We start from the raw sequence: 17,108 nt of genomic DNA on the forward strand, positions 1-17,108 counted from the left end.
TGATTGTGTGGGGCGGGGGTGCAGATGGGGGAGGGGGGAAGAAAAAACCCACCGCATGCGCACTGCTCCGCACGCTCATCTTTAAAAGAGATTACTGCGCAGGCGTACGGCTATTAGGATGGCGTATTTTTGGGGCGGACTAAAGTAGGGGCGAAGCGTCGAGCTGGGGAGGCCTGGGGAGTCTGCCGTTGGAGCCGGGCTAGCGGGACCGTCCGCTTTTCACACCCGCCGCCGCAGGTTCGAATTACCGGCCGAGCTCGCAGCCTATTTGGAACGGGCGCTTTTTAAAAAAAAATTTTCGAGGAATAAATCGGAAGGAGGAAAAAAAAAGGAGAGATAGCGGGAGCGGAAGTAGGGCGTGGTGTGACCCGGATGCAGTTGGTGCGGTTTAGTTGCTGCGTCATCACCGCCTCACAGTAAGTGCCTTCACAGAGGGGACAGAGGGAGAGGGAAGCTGCCCAGGGCCCAGTGCTATCATCACCAGACTATTAATACAGATCTGAGGACCCAGGTTCGCATCCCACACAGCAGATGGTGGCATTTGAATTCAATATAAAAATCATTGTTGGAAAGAACCAATCTGGTTCGCTAATGTCCTTTTGGGAAAGGAAATCTGTTGTCCTTGCCTGGTCTGGCCCACATGTGACTCCAGAGCCACAGCAATGTGGTTGACTCTCAGCTGCCCTCCAAGGGTAACTTGGGGATGGGCGATAAATGCTGGCCACTGCAGTGGGAAGCAATGGAAAAGAAGTCATACTTCACCCCAGCCACTGTTTGGAAGGGTTGGGGGGAGATCTCCACTGTGTGTGCTGGCTAATATTTATCCCTCAGTGTCACTGGATTGGCTGTTATTGTAGTGCTTGTATGGTGACACAGTTGCACTGCCTCACAGTGCCAAGAGTCCCAGCTTGGGTCACTGTGCGGAGTTTGTACTTTCTCCCCATGTCTGTGTGGGTTTCCTCCGTGTGCTCCGGTTTCCTCCCACAGTCTGAATAAACGTGCTGGTTGGGTGCATTGGCCATGCTAAATCCTCCCTCCCTTAGTGTATCCGAACAGGAGACAGAGTGTGGCGATTTTCACAGTAACTTCATTGCAATGTTAACTATAAGTTTACTTGTGACATTAAATAAACTTAATGTGACCCCAGAGCCACAGCAATGTGGTTGATACTCAACTACCCTCCAAGGGCACTAGGGATGGTCAACAAATGCTGGCCCAGCCAGTGATGCCCATGTCCTATGAACGAACAAAAAAAAACCCTTGGCATGTCCCAAGGTGCTTCACAGCCAATTCAGTTTGGTTTTCCACTGTAGTCACGTTACAAATGTAGGAATCACAGTGGCCAATCGCTTCATAAACAGCAAAATCCTGCAAACAGCAATGTAATAATTGCCAGCTATCTGCTTTTTGTTGAGAGGCAAACATGGATGGGTAAGCTTCTTGATTAGACAAGGTCTTTTAGTTTGACATCTCATCCAAAGCTCACCTTTGTCCCATGTAGTACTACACCGGTACAGTCAACCTAGATTATTGGATGGAGTTCTGGAAGCTGAAGGGGTGGGGACTTTGACCCAAGGCCTAATGGAATCAAGTATGCCCCTCCTGTGGTTACTCATTATTTTCAAGTTGGGTAGTAAGACTCATTTGAGTAGTTTGGTTCTATTGACTGCAAAAATGCGTTGTCTTTTGATTTTACTTTTGTGTTTTCATTAAAAATACTAGATGTCTGAACTCTTTAATAGAAGAATGTCGGTTAGGTTGATCAGTGTCTCAAAATGATTAGTTAGAATCATAGAATCCCTACAGTGCAGAAGGAGGCCATTCGGCCCATTGCGTCTGGTGAGGGCTGTATTTCTCCGTTTGTGTGATCACCAGCCTGCTCTGCCTTAGAAGCATGTTTTATTTACAGTGCATAAACTTGGCAGATTATCTCTGGACCAAGCTGCCTTTTCTGGAAGGGAAAAGGCATGGATGGGATGCTCCCTCAGATAAACACAATCTTTACATTATTATTGTATGTTGTGATTCACATTTCCAATGTCTTTCTCTTGACGTCTACACTAAACCATGGAACCTGCAAAACGCTTTGAAATTTGAGTGCTATTTCGTTTATCTTTTAGTTCTTTGCAATTATAGATCTGGGATCCATACCAGTTTAGGATACTGCTTTGTAGGGTCATCATCGTCCATGTAACTTTAGGAAAGATTTGTTTTTCTGGTTGTTGGTTTCGCAATGTTTCCATTTAGAAAATTTGCCCTTCTCTCAAAGAACAATATAGCACAGGAACAGGTCCTTCGGCCCTCCAAGCCCGCGCCGCTCCCTGGTCCAAACTCGACCATTCTTTTGAATCCCTCCATTCCCACTCCGTTCATGTGGCTATCTAGATAAGTCTTAAACGTTCCGAGTGTGTCCGCCCCCACCACCTTGCCCGGCAGCGCATTCCAGGCCCCCACCACCCTCTGTGTAAAATTAGTCCTTCTGATATCCATGTTAAACCTCCTCCTCCTCCTCCTCCTCTCTCTCTCTCTCTCTCTCTCTCTCTCTCCCCCCCCCCCCCCCCCCTCACCTTGAACCTACGACCCCTTGTGAACGTCACCACCGATCTGGGAAAAAGCTTCCAACCGTTCACCCTATCTATGCCTTTCATAATTTTATACACTTCTATTAGGTCACCCCTCATCCTCCGTCTTCCCAGGGAGAACAACCCCAGTTTACCCAATCTCTCTTCATAACTAAGCCATTCCATACCAGGCAACATCCTGGTAAACCACCTCTGCACTCTCTCTAACGCCTCCACGTCCTTCTGGTAGTGTGGCGACCATAACTGGGCGCAGTATTCCAAATGCGGTCGAACCAACTTTCTATACAACCGCAACATCAGACCCCAACTTTTATACTCTATGCCCTGTCCTATAAAGGCAAGCATGCCTTATGCCTTCTTCACTACCTTCTCCACCTGTGACGTCACTTTCAAGGATCTGTGGACTTGCACACCCAGGTCCCTCTGCGTATCTACACCCTTTATGGTTCTGCCATTTATCTCATGGTAGACCTTGTCGTTCCCCTTCATGTGTTGAGCTTAGGCTGATACTGCTCTTAACTTCCTGCTCAGTTCAACAATGGGAATGGATTGCTGTTGAATGGAAATAACTACAATGCTCCATGTGTTCAGTTGCTATTCGTGACTCTTCCGGATGAAGAAGCATGTAAAATTTGAAGATTTTTTTCAAGCTAACAAAATATTTGATATTTGAGAAAATTAACAATTGCTAATTTAGATTGAGTTATTGATGTCATGTGTGCAGTTGCCAGAATGGATTGCTTGTTGACTGTGGGTTTTTTGTTTTGTATAGAAATGATGTAGACTTGTTGATGTTTTTGTAGAAACTTCAGTTTTATTATTGTTACAGAAAGTTTGTGCCAGGTCTCCTCTCGCTGCTAACTTGTTGACTCGGTGTATTGCCCTGAATTATTTCAGCTAGCAGGGACTGTAGATTGAAGTCTCTGAATCTGAGATGCTGGAAAGTCAATGAGATGTACCACTTTACGGCAAGATGTTTTCTTGGGGCTGCTTAGCTCAGGCATAACACTGTGCTCAATATGAAGTTACAGTTCTTGTAATGAAGCTGCTCTGGAGTTCTCAGCAATTGTAAAGGAGGGGTTCAGAGTCCCCCTTACTGGAATGAACAGACCCACAAAGTAATGGCTAGTCTGTTATTGTTATCCATAAAATGACAGCTTACTTTAAGCAAACAATCCATCCTCATGCTATTCTTTACCTTGTATAGCAAAGTTACTGTCAGCGTGTAGTTTAATATTTTCCGAACAAAGGATTGTAATTATTCTGCCCAATCAAGTTTGATTTTTCTTAACCAGTGTATTTCCATTCTTATCATTTGGGTCTGTGAGTGTGCAGTTACTCTGGAAGCTTTGCTGGAAAAGCAGCCAAGATTTGTCTTTGTTTAAACACGCAAAGTGAAGCTTAAATTTGCTGTCCCATGTTCATTGGAAGACTGTCAGCCAGTCTTCTTCTGGAGTTTCTGTTCTCAAATCTTCGCTATAATTTTTGCAAGGAATACTTTTTTTAAAAAAAAAGTTAGTTGCAGCTAGTGTCCAATCATTCACTTTTTTTTTCTGTTTAAGATTCCCAAAAACGAAGGGTTTGTCATATGAGGAGCAGCTGAGGATTCTGGGTTTCTCCTCAATGGAGTTTAGAAGGATGAGTGGGGTCTAATTGAAACTTGGAGAATACTGAGGCCGAGGAAGAGTGAACGTGGAGAGGATGTTTCCACTAGTGAGAGAGATGAGAACTCAAAGGCACAACCTCAGTTTTAAAGGAGTGTCCCTTCACACTGAGATGAGGAGGAATTTCTTCAGCCAGAGTGTGGTGAATCTGTGGAACTCATTGCCACAGAGGGCTGTGGCCATTGAGTGTCTTTAAGACAGATAGGTTCTTGATTTAATAAGGGGACCAAGGGTTATGGGGGGGAATGGGGATGAGAATCATATCAGCCATGATTGAATTGTGGAGTAGACTCAATGGGCAGAATGGCCTAATTCTGCTCCTAAATCTTATGGTCATATTTGCTTGTGCTGTCTTTGCTACATGCTTCTACATGCTTCAGCATGCTACATCCACACACAACTAATATTTACAACATCATTTGATGTTCCGCAGAAAGTCTCTGAACTTTTCAATGTTTTCTCAAGTAATCTTAAATAAAGTGTAATTAGGAGCACATTTTTCAGTTCAAAGTTCATTCTATAACCATGTCTAATTAAATCTCCAGTGGCAGGTGCTCACTGGGTATGTCTCTTGTGGCTACACAAAATAATTGTGCTGTTTTTGTGAATAATGGAGTCAGTTGCAGGTTAATCAAAATTGCTAATGCTGCCTATTTTTACCCCTGGAGCCACCTGCTCCAGCTTGTCCCATCCAAACCTTTGTTACCTCGAGACTTGATTATTCAAATACATTCCTGGCCAGTCTCCCTAGCTCTACCTTCCACAAGATTGAGGTAAATGCTAACTGTGCTGCCCTAACTCTCGTATCCTGCTCGCCTGTGCTTGCTGGTCTTTATTGATGCTTGGAAAGCCTTGATTTCAAAATTCTCATCCCTTGTTTTCAAATCCCTCTGTGTCATTGCTGATCTCTATAATCTCCTCAGCCCGACCTACCTTTCATTCTAGCCTCTTGCATATTGCAATGTTAAATTGCTTAACCTCTGGTGGCCTTACCTTCCTAACGAAGGGACAGCCTGTTCTGAAAGCTAGTGGCTTTTGCTACCAAATAAACTTGTTGGACTTGAACCTGGTGTTGTTAGACTTCTTACTGGCCTTGCCTTCAGCAGCCTTGGGACTTTCTGGAACTCCCTCTCCCCACACCTTTCCAGTTCACTTTCTGTCCTTAAACATTACTACGGCCAAGCTTTTGTTCTCCTAGCCTCATATGCTTATGTGGCTCCATGTCAAATATTTTGTACTTGTAAGGTGCATTATGTATTTGATATTTAGGCAGCAGACCAGTATCCTGACTTGTTTGTGAGGTGATTTAATCAGCTGCAGACGTTCAGCCTCTGCTGTTGTGTGATGCAGAAATTGGCAGTGTTGTCGCAAGTAATCTTGTACCTCAGAAAACTCGCCTTTTTTACGTGTAGGCTATAGAATTAGCCAGCAGGGAGTGTGTCCATCTTTTATTTCAAAAGATCTACAATAATATTGACAAAAGAATAGTCTAATATAATGCTTCTGAGCAGCATGCTTGTGCATTCTTTCATTGTGTAATCTGGTCAGAGAAGGCATATGATGAGGCGATGGCCTAGTGCTGTTACCGTTAGACTATTCATCCAGAAACTCAGCTAATGTTGTTCTGGGGACCCGGGTTCGCATCCCACCACGGCAGATGGTGAATTCAATAAAGAATATCTGGAATTAAAAGTCTACTGATCATGAAACCATTGTCGATTGTCTGGACAAACCCATCTGGTTCACTAATGTCCTTTAGGGAAGGAAATCGGTCCTCTTTACCTGGTCTTCCCTACTTGTGACTCCAGACGCACAGCAATGTGGTTCACTCTCAACTGCCCTCTGAAATGACTTAGCGGGCACTCAGTTCAAGGGTAACGAGGGATGGGCAACTAATGCTGATGTGGAGTTGCTGGCGTTGGACTGGGGTAAACACAGTAAGAGTTTTAACAGCACCAGGTTAAAGTCCAACAGGTTTATTTGGTAGCAAATACCATTAGCTTTCGGAGCGCTGCTCCTTCGTCAGTTGGAGTGGAAATCTGCTCTCAAACAGAGCACAGAGACACAAAATCAAGTTACAGAATACTGATTAGAATGCGAATCCCTACAGCCATCCAGATCTTAAAGATACTGACAATGTGAGTGGAGGGAGCATTAAGCACAGGTTAAAGAGGTGTGTATTGTCTCCAGACAGGACAGCCAGCAAGTCCAGGAGGCAAGCTGTGGAGGTTACTGATAGTGTGACATAAATCCAACATCCTGGTTTAGGCTGTCTTCATGTGTGTGGAACTTGGCTATCAGTTTCTGCCCAGCGACTCTGCGCTGTCGTGTGTCGTGAAGGCCGCCTTGGAGAACGCTTACCTGAAGATCAGAGGCTGAATGCCCGTGACCGTGACAACTAATGTTGGCCAGCTAGTGACACCCATGTCTCACGACTGAATAAAAAACAAAATTTGGCTTAAAATGGATTTCGGGCAGAAAGAAAATTGATATTACATACATGAGCATATGCTAGATTACAGTAATTCCATGTATATGGTAAAAGTATGTTGTTAGAAGCTGAGCCAATGGACAGGTACAACCTTCAAGAGTCTTGTGATCTACAGGTTTGGATTGGGTGACATGTATAGTAAGTGTGTAGGTGACAGACACTGAATTAGTACTCCTGAGTCTGTGTTCTGGAGCTGGAACAATCCACGGTTAGCACTTTGGTTCAGTGCTGTGTAATGGGAATTTAGTTGCTGACTGCACCTTACTGTGCCAGCTGATGGTGAATGGCATTAACAGCAGTCGCAAAGTGCAAACTCCAGATGGTCCCACTCTTCCCGGAGATTGGGTGGGGGGAAGCTCCGTGACTAATGAGTGATTCTGTTGCTGCAAATTAGGCTGAAATTTGTTTGTTAAATTTCTGTCCCCTTCATGACCACTCATTCCAAAACCCTTCAACTTAAAGGAATTACCTCCTTTAGGGAGTAAAGCATTACTTCCAGTTACAAATTAAGTAAGATGTACAGCACAGAAGCTATTTGTTTTAATACTGCTCACAATCATTCTGTTGCTTTGCTTCATCTAATCTGATCAGCGTGACCTATTCATTTGTTCATTGCATACTTGTACCACTTCCTCCATAAATGCATCCTCTATTCTCAACTTCCATATTCTAATTCTTTAGATTTTAAAAAAAGTTCTTCCTGAACTCGCTTTTTGGTTTTAGTAGCAACTGTCTCCTAATTGACTTCTGCTTTTGGACATGATAGTGGCTAGTGTCTTCCTATATTTCATCCAGGTGCCTGCTTTTCTACTGACACTGGGTTTGAAGGTGGGGTTGGTGGTTCATAGCTGGATCCAATTATGTCCCTGCTGTGTGTACTTTCCAACAGAAACCTCCTCTTGCTTTTGGTCCTGCTTCCTGCACCTAATGATGTGAAGCTAATTGCAGTACCTTTTGATTTGATTTATCATTTTTCACATGTATTAACATATGGTAAAAAGTATTGTTTCTTGCGCGTCATACAGACAAAATATACCGTCCATAGAGAAGGAAACGAGAGAGTGCAGAATGTAGTGTTAGTCATAGCTAGGGTGTGGAGAGAGATCAACTATGCAAGATAAGTCCATTCAAAAGTCTGATGGCAGTAGGGAAGAAGCTGTTCTTGAGTTGGTTGCTCACTTGAGTCGGATAGCACCGTCCTGGTTGACACTAACACAGCATAGCCCCTAAACAGCAAATCTGGGACCTTCCTGGTCTGTACATGCTGTTTGTTAGATAAATGTGCTGAATCATTGAGGGTGGCACAGCATCTGTGGTATTGTTAAAGGGAATTGTGTCAGCCATGTGAAAGAGAAGTCTCAGAGCCTCGAAAGCTTGTGTGGCTTTTGCTACCAAATAAACCTGTTGGACTTTAACCTGGTGTTGTTAAACTTCTTACTGTGTTTACCCCAGTCCAACGCCGGCATCTCCACATCAAAGAGAAGTCAAACAGCTGCTTGTCAAATTGGCAAATTTTTTTGCATGTGTGCTTTTAAAAGTAATTCTTTCTTGCCCCGACCTGTTCCCCACCAGACTCCTTCCAAAGGTTTTCATTACTTGCTTTCTGGGTTGCTGAACAATTTTCTTGGACATTTTCTACAGGGTTATGCCTTACAATGTTTAGAGTCATTAAAGATAGCAGCTGTTCAGCTTACTGTGTACATGTGGGCTATTTGCTCAGTCAATCTCAAATTAATATCACAGCTTTACTATTTCCCCTTGGCTCACCTGTTTGTGCTTTAAGAGATACATTAGTTTCTTGCTCAACTACTCCCTGTGGCCGAGCTTTAACAATTACATAATTAAATTTACTGCAACCTCCCTCTTGCTCATGCAACTGTGTTTTATTCTGTAAAGGCACATCATTACTCTTCTGGCAGCTTGATGTAGCACTGATCAGATTTTCTTTGATTATTAACAAAACTTTAGATTTTGCAAGGTCACCAAATGACTGGTGTCCTTCCACTCATTTGATCTCCTCTGTCGAGAAGTTGGAGTATTATTACCGCAAGTCAGTTTCACTTCGTCCATTTCTGGTATTGATCAGCCTCCACCTAAATGCTTCGTGACACTGCCCTAACCTTGACCTTCAACTCCGAACCTGATGCTATGTGCCATTTCTGTGTATTGCTCAGAGTTTGTTCTTTATTCATTGTAGCAAGATATTGGCGTTTCTGCCTAAGGCAGCTAAATTTGGGAATCTTCAGCCTTGGTTCTTCAAGTCCTCCCTCTTTTACTGGGAATTGGCGTAATGTTTCTCATCAGCACTGCCTCTATAGTCTGGTTCATAGCTTTGTGATGAAGCAGAAGTGTATGCAGTGGTTTTAAGTTGTGCCTGGGTTTGGGCACTGCCTTCAGTCCGACATGTGGATATTTGAGCGATAAATCTCCCAGTAAAACCTAGCACCTCATTACGTTTATTACTGCAGCTGACCATTTGGATGTGATGAATGAACAAATGCTTGGTATTGTTTTTAACCTCCCTGTTGGCACGTTCAGTCCCACTTGTGTAGTAGATGTACTGCCCCCACTCCCTCAGGGGTGCAATACTTTGCATTTGTCCATGTTGATCCTTTTAAACCACCGTGAACCCAATCACACTCTTAAGCTCTTTAAGATCTTGCTTGCTTCTCTTGAATTCATGATGTACAGCATTCTTGCTTGAAGTCAGGTTGTGCGTTAATAAGAGCATAATAAATCTGAGCTGGAGGAGATGATATGACACCTTGAGCCTGTTCTGTCATTCTGTGTGATCATTGCTGATCTTTGGCCGCACACCATTTGTCGTCTCCTCGTATCCCTTGATTCTCAAAAAATGTGTCTCAGATTTGAATATAGAAAGCATTCTTTCTGGTTGTTTCACAGCTTGGTATGGCTCCTGCCCTGCCCAAGACCACAAGAAACTACAAAAGGTTGTGAGTGGAGCTCAGTCCATCACTCAAACCAGCCTCCCATCCATCGACTCTGTAGACACGTTCTGCTGCCTCGGAAAAGCGGCCAGCATAATCTAGGACCCCATGCACCCCGGACATTCTCTCTCCCTCCTCGGGAGAAAGAGACAAAAGTCTGAAGTCGAACTGATTCGAGAACAGCTTCTTCTCTGCTGCCATCAGACTTTTGAATGGACCTACCTCACACTAAGTTCTTTCTCTACACCCTAGCTCTGACTAATACATTCTGCACCCTCTCCTTTAAGAACGGTATGCTTTGTCTGTATAGCACGCAAGAAACAATACTTTTCACTGTGTGCTAATATATGTGACGATAAATCAAATTTTAAAAAATGAATGGTAGAGAATTCCAAAGATTCACAGCCCTTACTGTGAAGAAATTTCTCCTTGATTTGGTCCCAAATGATGAGCCCCTTATCCTGAGACTATGCTCCTGTTTTCTAGACTTCCCCTGGTTGACACACCCTTTTTAAGAATGTTGCATGCTTCAATGCAATCCCCTCCCCCCACCCCCCATTCTTCTTTCTCTCTGCACTTTGGTACCAATTTACTCAGCCCCTCATAAACAATATTCATATGAGGGACCAATCCTTCACTGAAGGTTGAACCTTCACTGCACTGCCTCCAAGGCAAGTGTGTCCTCCCTTAGATATGGGGACCTAAACTGTGTGCCATACTCCAGCTGTTGTCTCTCCAATGTCTTGCGCAATTGTAGCAAGACTTCTTCCCGTACTCCAGTCCCATTGCAATAAATGCCAACATGCTATTTGCCTTTCTAACTTTGTGTTCCCAATTAAAAGGGGAGTTGAAGAGAGATGAACCAGAAGGCTGACACAAAATGCAAGTCACCAACCAAGAAGGGGGCAGGGAGTCTGCTGATTCTACAGAGGAGGCAGAAGAACGCAAATCGACAGAATTTTTGAGTATACTATTATTTCGAAAAGAAGCGGATAGATTCTGGGTCCTTCCAAAGGTGGAGGGAATGCAATCAAAATGGAAGTAGATGCAGGGGCAGTGATATCACTGACTCCCATGTACAGCGGCAAGTTGAAAACACTGCCATTGAAGCCGCCTTGTACAGAGCCAGTGGTGCCACTGAGAGGATATGTATTGAAGTGCAACTGAGGAACCAGTGTGCAGAGCTACTGTTGTACATGGGTCAGGGTGATTACTCTACTTTGAATGCTTCTGGCTGCAGAAGTTAAACTGGAACATGGTAAGTAGGCTGTTAAATTTGAAGAGAAGGTTACAGGATGTCCTTGTATCACTCCAGGATGTATTCAAGAGGACCCTGAGTGCAATTGAAAGGGGTTGAGATAAAGATTCACTAAAGTCAGAGACTTGTTCAAGAAGTCTGAAGGCATGTCTGGTGCCATACACCAATTGGCTGAAGGTAGATGCTGAATCAGAACATCTGTGGGGGCACTGCAAACAGTCATGTTCAGCAAATGGGCCATCCCAGTTGTGCCAGTCTTGAAGACAGATGCCACAATGAGAATCTGTGGGGACTAAGGAAACTGCGAGCCCAGCACTTCACAGACCTATATCCACTTTTTCTCCTAAGGAGCTGTTTAATGGATTTGCAGGAGGGGAAAATTTTGAAAATGGATTTGTAAATCTTGCACTTTTGTGTGGAATGTACTGCCGCTGTCGCCCCTCCACCAATGGGAATGACTTGAAGCTTCTTGCCAAATGATGAATGTGGACTTTGTAGGTCCAGTGGAAGGCAAGATGCTATTGGTGGTGGTGGTTGCCCACTCAATGGCCTGAAGTAGCAGTTGGGTGGCAGTGATTAGCATTGTTGCCTCAGTGCCAAGGACCTGCATTCGATTCCTGGCTTGGGTCACTGTCTGTGTGGAGTTTGCACGTTCACCCTGTGCATCGGTTTCCTCTGGGTGCTCCAGTTTCTTCCCACAGTCTGAAAGATGTGCCGGTTAGGTGCATTGGCCATGCTAAATGCTCAGTGTACCCAAATAGGTGCCAGTGTGTGGCGATGAGGGGATTTTCACAGTAACTTCATTGCAATGTTAACATAAGCCTACTTGTGCCACTAATACTTAAATAAACTTTATGAAGTCAGTGTCCGCAGAGGTGACTATAGAGCGACATGAGTTGTTTGCTTGATTTGGAAGCTCTATGACCAAATAGTGAGCGACAATGGTCCACAATTTGTAGCAAAAGAATTTGTGGATTAACTTGACCATCAAGGAGTCCAACAGGTGAAGTCTGCTCCAAACCACCCTGTGACAATTGGCCAGGTTGGAAGGTTTGTCCCAACCTTTAAAACAGACACTGAAGATTTCCCAAGGGGAGGGGTCCCTTGGAAGGTGATTGAATCAATTGTTATGGATGTATTACAACACACCTCAGCGGCATTGATGTTTGCTGGCAGATTGCAGACCACTTTTGATCTGCTGCGGCTAGGGGAGACAGGAGAAGTGGTAATGAAGAACCAAGGAGGGCAGATGGCCTGATGGTGAGGGGAAGTTTGGGAAGGGAGAAATGTGTTGGTGAGGAACTACATGGTGTGGGGTAAATGGGTTCCTGCACTGGCCCAGTTGGTTGAAATCCAGGACAAATGGGTCTGGGGGAGAGACAGATTAGCTGGTGGCTGCTCCACATCAAAGCAGGAAAGTCCTCCCTGATGCTGAATTGTATCGGGAGGCTAAGAAAATTTGGAGTCTGTTACGACTCTCCAATTTTTACAGCTGCATCACAGCTTGGTATGGCTCCTGCTCTGTCCAAGACTGCACAAAACTACAAACAGTTGAGTGTAGTCCAGTCCATCATGCAAACCAGCCTCCCATCCATTGACCCTGTCTACACTTCCCGCTGCCTCGGAAAAGTAGCCAGTATAATCGGGCCCCCATGCACCCCGGACATGCACTCTCACCTTTTTCTGTCAAGAAAAAGATACAGAAGTCTGAGGTGCGTACCAACCAACTCCAGCAGCTTCTTCCCTGCTGCCGTCAGACTTTTGAATGGACTACCTTATGTTAAGTTGTCCTTCTCTACACCCTAGCTATGACTGTAATGTTATATTCTGCACTCTCCTCCCCTATGTATTATCTGAATGGTATATTATGTCTGTATAGCGCGCAAGAAACAATACTTTTCACTGTATCCCAATAAATGTGACAGTCAAAATATCAAATCAAATTGTTGCAAGAGCAGTCTGAGGAATCAACAGTCTTGTGTTTCTGAAACTGAGGGTGTTCTGACCAGAGAGGAAATGTCGGCAGAAGCTACTGATGACAGTAACCAGGCGACCCAAGGAGAGCTTGGTGGCAACCAGACAGTTGTCCAGGAAATGTCATTCTCCAGACAGTCTATGTAGACATTTTAATGGACATTGATATTGCCATTCACAGTTGTTCATATTATGTTTCTTTTGTGTATAGTTCAATCGTGTATTTTTTTTAAAAAGGTAAATATGTTATGGGGGAGTTGAAGGAGTGTTTTGCATGTTGGGGCATGCCCTTTTAAGAGAAACAGGTGACGTGGGACTCGAGCTCCAACCTGGTTTGAGTTTGCCTGGCCAGTCTTGTCCTGACTGCTACAATACAGGTGTGTTAATAAATAGTTCCAGTTAATTCACCACCACTGACCTCGTGGTCTTTTATTAGTCTCTATATCAGACCTCCAACATCATGCACGCTCTTTCTTAAAACAACGCAATGTAGTAAAATATCACATGACACTTGTTGAGACAGTGGATCAAACAGGAGGAGAAGAATTTGGATTTAATCCAAAACGATCAGTGGGTTTTTCCTTTGAGCCTTTAAGGGCGAGGTTATAAAGCAGTGTTTTTTGGGAAGGATGAGATGGGGTTGGAAATTGTGTTCCAACAGTAGGGTGTTGGACACCTGGAAGCGCTGCTGCTAGGGATGAGTACAATACTGGAAAGCTGATTCCTGCACAGGCGTTGGAAGCCGGGAGGCTGCAGGAAAATGGTGGGGCAGAGCCACTGGAAGCTGAAGACCAGGATTCTTGACGCACTTCAATCCATCAACTTCATTTAAATCGGGCACACGTGCAACTTCTGTCTTGTCAATCTAATTCCAAACTGGGGCTCTGCTCATTTTGAATCCATACAATCCACTCAGTTCCTTCGCATTGCACCTAACACAGGTGGATGGTTATACTTTTCAAAAACCTCAACATGCACATGCCCACTGCTATTAGTCTTTTTGAGGATTAAACTCCATTACCCAATTGAGCACCTGGGTGCTAGTGAGTTCTGTGTTGAAGGGATGGATATGAAAACCAAGCAATATTTTAAACATTGAGCTTCCTACTTCATTCACGTTCACATCTGACAAATCACAAGGTTATTGCGTGCTGGAAAGCTCTGTGGTAATAAGTCCAAGAGTCTGAAATCGCTCTCCTGGACTCCTCCACCTTGATAAACTGGATGACCATATTTCTGTTCAGTAAGCAAAGCATTGCTGTTCATATCATAGAATCCTACAGTGCAGAAAGAGGCCATTCGGCCCATCGAGTCTGCACCAACCACAATCCCACCCAGGCCCTATCCCCATATCCCTGCATATTTACCCACTAATCCCCCTAATCTATGCATCCCGGGACACTAAGGGACAATTTAGAATGGCCAATCAACCTAGCCTGCACATCTTTGGACTGTGGGAGGAAACCCGAGCACCCGGAGGAAACCCACGCAGACACGAGGAGAATGTGCAAACTCCACACAGACAGTGACCCGAGCCGGGATTCGAACCCAAGTCCCTGGATCCACTGACCATATCCCTCCACACCAATTCTGACCTTTTTAATCATTCTACCACTGGTATCTGTGCCTTCAGCTGCCGAGGGTTCTAGACTTGAATCCTTCCCTAAACCTCTGTGTCTCTCTCTCTCTCTCTCTGCTGCTTTGAAATGCACCTTTATTAAGTCCAACCTGATATTTCTTGATTTGGCTGTTTTGTTTGAACATTGTCAAATTTTGTTTGATAACACTAATCTGAAATGCCTCCGAATGTTTTGCCATGAGAGGTGTTGTATAAAAACAGGAGGAAGCCTCTGGCTGGCAAAAATATTTTGAATGGTGAAACCCAACAATAAAAGGTGAACAAATGAAATGCTGAATTTGTATTTGAATTTGAAGACCTGCATTTTGCAGTCAGTCAAATATCAACAGGAAATGTAACAGGCAGCAGTGTCGTGCCAAGAAGCTGAATTCTGCAACAATAAAGGGTTACTTTGGAGAGCTTTGGGACTAGTTCTGGCTGCTGTGTGGCAGTAGGAATGTAGTTTGAGTTTTGAATGCACATAATGCTGGCCTTGTGCCATCGGTGCAATGAATTGGAATTCGTGGTGCAGTCCTGACACACCACCCGGAATGCTGAAATTGGACTTGTGCCACAGGGTGCTTTTTAAAAACTCCTCTGATCCTAACACCTGACTGAAGACTGCTTTGGGGTGGCTGGTTGTCATGATCGACACTATATAAATGTGGGTCTTTCAAGTCCAAATATAGGTTTGGCATTTTATTACTTATTGTTTGGCTGTATTATTCAATGTTCAATACATATTCAAAATCCTGTACAAATTGTGCCTGCTGTACTGAGTGTAAGTTACAAATAGTGCAGAGAATGGAAAACCAGGAAGATCATCTCTTGCAGAGAGAGTGCAGTCAAAAATTGGTTGCTCATCCATAATGGGGTTCTGTTCTTTGCTCCATCTTCATCACCGCGCCTGTTCCCGGAAATCCCATAAATTAATGCTCCAAAAAGATTTAATTACATAGAATTTACTGCACAAACTGACCATTCAGCACAGGTTTTTGCTCCACTTGTACTCGTACTTTTAGACTTTGAACAGATCTTCAAGACTGAGCAGCTGAGGTGCTGTGGGCCATCAGCAGCAGCAGAATTGTACTCGACCACAACCTCGTGGCCCAGCATATCCCCACTCTACCGTTAGTGCTAGCACAGAGGATCGACCCTGGTTCAGTGAGTGCAGGAAGACATGCCAGAAGCAGCAGCAGGCATACCTGTGAATGAGTTGTCAACCTGGTGAAGCAACAACCCAGACTTGGTGCCAAGCAGCAAGTGATAGTGCTAAACACAACCAACGGATCAGACCCAAGCTCTGAAGCCCTGCCGCATCCAACTATAAATGGTGGTGGACAGTTAAACCATTTGTTGGTGAATAAGTCTCCACAAATACCTCCATCCTCAATGATGGAGCCCAGCACATCAGTGCTAAAGATAAGGCTGGAGCATTCACAACAGCTTTCAACCACAAGTGCTGAGGGGATAATCGATCTCGGCCTCCTCTGGAACTCCCCAGCATTGCAGATATCTGTCTTCAGCTGATTCAATTCATTCCAAGTAATAAGAAATGGCTAAAGTCACTGGACACTGCAAAGGCTATGGCCCCTGACAATATTTGTGCAATGGGCCTGAAGATTTATGCTCCAGAACTTGTCATGTCCCAAACCAAGCTGTTCTGGTACAGCTACAACATTTACCCGGCAATGTGGAAAATTGCCCAGATATGTCCTGTACACAAATAACGGGTCAAATCCAACTCTGCCAATTATCGCCCCATCAGTCTACACTTGATCATTAGTAAAGTGAAAGAAGGAGTCGTCAATAGGTTCCCCTCATGTCACTCACCATCTTGACTTGTAAATATGTTGTCGTTCCTTCACTGTCACTGGGTCAAAATCCTGAAATTCCTTCTGTTACAGTACTGTGGATGTACTTTCACCTCTGGACCTGCAGCAGTTCAACATCACATTCTCAAGTGCAACTAGGGATGGGCAGGTAATGCTGGCCGAATCAGCAATGCCCACATCCTGTAAATTAATTAGATTGTACTTTTACATTAAAAGCACTTCAGAGCGCTGTCAGAGTAATTAAACACGGATGTCATGTCAAAGGAGGAGTATTAAGAGCAGTGGCTTGATATTTAGTCATAAGTGCCTTACAAGGGGAATTTTTAGAGGGGGAAGATAGAGGAGGAAGGTTTTAGGGGACAGTCTGGGGCCATTCTGGCTGACGCACGCTCATCATATGTGGCACAGAATACAATGTCAGTGGAACAGTGGATTGGGGAGCTACAGTGTAGGGATGGAGGGGGTGGCAGAGATGGAGTAAGTGTGACCATGAAGGATTTAATAAGAGAATGGGAATTTAAAATGCGTTGTTGGGTGAACCTCATCCAACTTTATCAGCCAACATGATAGGTCACTATTAAACCCAATCAGGAATTCAGGAGAAACCTCTTATCCACAGCATGATGAGATTGTGGAACTCACTACCACAAAGAATAGTTCCTAAAGTGCACTTGAGGGGAAGCCAAATAAGGGGGAAAGGATTAAAAGGATATGCTGATAAAGTTGGATGAGGTTCAC

General features: G+C 44.3%; 1 protein-coding gene across 7 annotated transcripts in view; it reads left to right on the forward strand.

The window, feature by feature from the left end:
- The first annotated feature begins 92 nt into the window (after positions 1-92).
- The window catches only part of ggps1 (geranylgeranyl diphosphate synthase 1), a 90,408-nt gene continuing 73,392 nt past the window's right edge, over positions 93-17,108 (forward strand). For 2 of the 7 annotated variants that reach the window (XM_078213394.1, XM_078213400.1), the window contains exon 1: positions 93-416. The gene's annotated coding sequence lies outside the window, so the exon portion shown is untranslated. Of the gene's footprint in view, positions 512-17,108 lie in introns of all 7 variants that reach the window. The other 5 variants (XM_078213399.1, XM_078213395.1, XM_078213398.1 and 2 more) reach the window with 5 other exon arrangements.

Source organism: Mustelus asterias, chromosome 5 (genome assembly GCF_964213995.1).
Source record: "Mustelus asterias chromosome 5, sMusAst1.hap1.1, whole genome shotgun sequence".
In the NCBI taxonomy this organism is placed as follows: domain Eukaryota; kingdom Metazoa; phylum Chordata; class Chondrichthyes; order Carcharhiniformes; family Triakidae; genus Mustelus; species Mustelus asterias.